The sequence below is a fragment of the Elephas maximus genome, chromosome 3 (assembly GCF_024166365.1).
Source record: "Elephas maximus indicus isolate mEleMax1 chromosome 3, mEleMax1 primary haplotype, whole genome shotgun sequence".
In the NCBI taxonomy this organism is placed as follows: Eukaryota; Metazoa; Chordata; class Mammalia; order Proboscidea; family Elephantidae; genus Elephas; species Elephas maximus.
Window position 1 is genome coordinate 179,218,741 of NC_064821.1, and position 4,343 is coordinate 179,223,083.

Below are 4,343 nucleotides of genomic sequence, written 5' to 3' on the forward strand. Positions count from 1 at the left end.
TATACCAAAAAAAGCCCAAACCCGTTGCCATAGAGTAGATAGATTATAGTGATCAAAAATTAGGGAGACTATCATCTGCAGTAACTATTGGTACCCTGTTGCTGTCCAGTCTATCCCAACTCATGGCAACCCTATAAGTGTAAGAGTAGAACTGCTCCATAGGGTTTTCAAGGCTGTGACCTTTTGGAAGCAGATCATGAGATACCTCTGGGTGAGTTTAAACTACCAACCTTTTGGTTAGTAGTCCAGTGCTTAACAATTTGCTCCACCCAGCGACTCCTCTGCAGTAACTAGGAAAATAAAAAAGTTCATTGACTAATGAGGTTTTCATGGAAATTTCGATGATGTCATTAGATTCTTTGTAGCTGTTTGATAAGGCATTTCAAGAGAGATTAGCTAAAGAGGGAACTATCAGATTTTACAGCAAATATAGAAGGCTTAGAAGTTCAAATCCACCGAACACTCCTCGGAAACTCTCAGTGACAGTTCTACTCTGCCCGGTAGGGTCACTTTGAGCCAGAATGGACTCGTCTGTAATGGGTGTGTTTGTGTTTATTTATTTATTTTTGAGTCTCTTCAGCCAGAAAAAGATTCCAAGGTAAGACATGGCCTCAGGAAAAAGATAAAATTCATGACACGGCCAGCAAAACAACCTGAGTCAAGATCAAGTCAAAGATGTCTGTGAGAGCCTCAGAAAATTTGAAAGTGTGATTTGTATACTCTTTCTTAGCTAAACAAAAAGTCTCCTAAGAATCTTATGGGTATTTTCTCACAGAAAACTGAAATGCCCAAACTAGAATAGAGAAAAGTCTACCTCAGAAAAAATTATTGTTTTAAGGGCTGGAGTGAACCCCAACAAGTTTCAGAGGAAATCCACAAAAAGTTTTAACAAAAATTTTATTAGCAAATGTACCATCAGTTGATTAAAAGGTGTAAAGATAGGCAAAAATGAAAACTGGCTCCCAATTTTCTATGGGCAGGAAGCAAGCTTAGAGGGTTACTCAGCTGCAAACATAGACCAATCTTGTAGAAAAACAAGGATGTCTCTGGGGACACAGAGCCCCAATGGCAGAACCAAGAGCTATAGAAATAATGGATTATCAAATAGCATCAAATAGCATAACTGAGCGATAAGCCAAGAATGGTCCTTGTTTCCTGGGGGAACTGGAAATATGTGCCTAGCTTTATTTCAGAACCCTCCAGAAGGAAACCCTGGTAGCACAGCGTTTAAGAGTTTGACTGCTAAAACCAATAGGTCAGCAGTTTGAGTCCCTCAGGCACTCCTTGGAAACCCTATGCAGCAGTTCTTCTCTGTCCCATAGGGTTGCTATGAGTTGGAATCGACTCAACAGCAGTGGGTTTGGTATTTTTTGGTTTGGGCTAAAGAAGGAGTCCTGGTGGCCTAACAGTTAAGTGCTTGGCTGTCAACTGAAAGGATGGCGGTTTGAACCCACCAGTGGGACTAAAAACCATACGATCTGCTCCAGTAAAAGGTACAGAAAGAAAACCCAACAGGGAAGTTCTACATTGCCAAACCCAACAGGGAAGTTCTACTTTGCCGTACAGTGTCGCTATGAGTCAGAATCAACGTGAAGGCATACAACAACATGAGCTAGTGACTATTCTGTGCTTTCCACTTAGCCACTTTTTGAATGAAAGCTGGGCATAGATAACATGTCTTTTTATTTCACAGGTTTCCAGATCAAGAGGAATTTTATCCCCAAGTCTTAGCAGCATCTGGATATCCTTAAAGACAGGTGGAGTGAAAACTGAGCCAGGTTTTTAAATAATAAAGACAAGTGTCATCTCTGTTCTGTAGAGGTTAAATAGGATGTAATATATTTGTTCGGAGCACTTTATCCATTATCAAAACTGTGAATAATGTTTATAAGGTACTTACCTGAGCTAGCAGGGTAAAGTATGAAGGTGTGTGTGCTTAAAACCTTTCTTATCATCACATGAGCAACTTTTATTTAAGTTGTAATCCGATAAAGACCAATTTAAGATGATACTAAAAAATACAGATGTTGTAAAAAAATACTTTCTGTAAGAAATCACAATTTACTTCCAAAGAAGGACGCTTAATTTCCTAGGTAATTAACTGACATCACAAATAGATTTGTTTATTTCACTCAAGAAGGAGTAAGCCTTTAGGATTTAGGCGAATGTCCTATTCAAATATTCATCAAATCCTTATTCATATAAATGTATTTTTTTGAGGATTCCCTCACGGCATTACTTTTGATGTTGGTATAAAAATGAATACATGTTTAAATATGAAGTGGTTTATTAATTATAACCAAAATATTTTAAATCCTAACATGAATTCCTTGATATTTTCCCCCTTCCATTTCTATCCATTTATTGTAATTTACCTAGATACCCTACTTCAAAACTGTTAGGTAGAAATAACAAGGGAAGAAAGTGGAGGCTACACGAATCAGTACTTGTTGGTTGTCATTATCGGAGGTCCTGTGAACATAGACACATGCAGAATTCTTATCATCATGAGGGGAGAATATCTGAAATTGAGGGCATCTGTAACAACACAGCTGATCTTTCTGAAGTTTTGAAACTTTACTTAAATACTCCAATAAATTGTGCCTCAAGAGTTACATCAAACTTTGTTGGATTGTCCACATCCCAAAAGGTTTACTTTTCTTAATGTGTTCAATCTTCTTCCCCAGGTTGGTGGGATCCCCACGGTCTTACCAGGAGCATCTTGGGGATCCAACTCAAGCTTGGGTTTCAGGAGCAAATTGACTCATATTTAAAGTTCCAGTGTTTTAAAATAGTGGACAAAATTACTTAAACTTGCTCTTTTTTTGTGTCTTAATAAAGAATTAATGTGTTCAATTAAGGTAAGTGTGACTTTCTTAGTTATCTAGCGCTGCTGTAACAGAAACACTACAAATGGATAGCTTTAACAAAGAGAAATTCATTCTCTCACAGTCTAGTAAGCTACAAGTCCAAGTTCAGGGCCTCAGCTCTAGGGGAAGGCTTTCTCTCTCTGTCAGCTCTGGAGGAAAGTCCTTCTCATCAAACTTCCTGCCTGGACTAGGAGCTTCACTCCACAGGAACCCCTGGTCCAAAGGACAAATCTGCTCCTGGCACTACTTTCTTGGTGGTATGAGGTCCCCCACTCTCTGCTTGCTTCCCTTTCCTTTTACCTAAGATAAAAAGGTGTTGCAGACCATGTCCCAGGGAACCTCCCTTTACATTGGGTTAGGGGATCAGGGATGTGACCTTAATAAGGGTGTTACAATTCCATCCTAATCCTTTTTAACATAAAATTTTCATCACCAAAGGGAGGACAATTACACAATACTGGGAATCATGGCCTAACAGAGTTCACACATATTTTGGGGGGACAAAATTCAATCCATGACAGTGAGCAAAAGCTAATGGCACACAATGAGAAATGGAAACCAAAATATTGAAGCAACAGCGTTGAGTGAGGGTTTCTAACCTCCAAGAAGTTAAAGTCCAGGAAGAGATGTTTACCTAAGCCTTGACATATCGTCTACCTATAAGTTTTTATGTCTTGAATAAAAAGTTTCATGCATGGTACTTATGACTTTAAAGGTGCTCATATTATTTACAGAATGCTGATGTAATTAGGATGAATATTTCTTCTTTTTTAGTACACAGAATTCCTTTTTTTTTTTTTTTTCCTTCTTGGTAACTCTAAAAAAAAGTTGGATTAAATTCAGTAGTATTTTCCTTCTGTATAGATATTTAAGGTTATAAATTAATTTCAAAATCTAAGAAGAGACTGAGGCCCAAGAGTTGGTATTGGGATCAAAAGCACTCATTTATCTTTAAAAACATTTCTTTTCTTTTAGAAATATATCCACAGGTGTAGGTCTTTAACAGATTCAAATTTCTTTTTAAGGCTTTTAATATGGTCATGAGACTTGCTTCCCTTGTTCTAAGATTTGTAGTACTGAGAATCTTATTCATTTTAATAGCTCATCTATAAGGATATAATATGCCTACTATAAAATAGTAAGAGAAAGATGTAGCACTCTGCTTGTATAAAGATTAGGCTTTGGAAATCCCATGGGGCAGTTCTACTCTGTCCTATAGGGTCGCTGTGAATCGCAATCAACTCAAAGGCACACAATTAGCAACAACTATAAAATACAAAGAAAAAAGTATATATTACTTACAAGGATAGAATTAATCATGGGAGCAGAAGTGAGAAAATATGAGCTTTTCACATATTGTTTCTGCATTCCCAATGTGAACTTTGTCCCAGATCTCATCCTTAAAATGAAACTATTAAAATTGCCACATCCTTACCTCGTGGAGACATTATAAAGGCTAACAAAAAATTCATT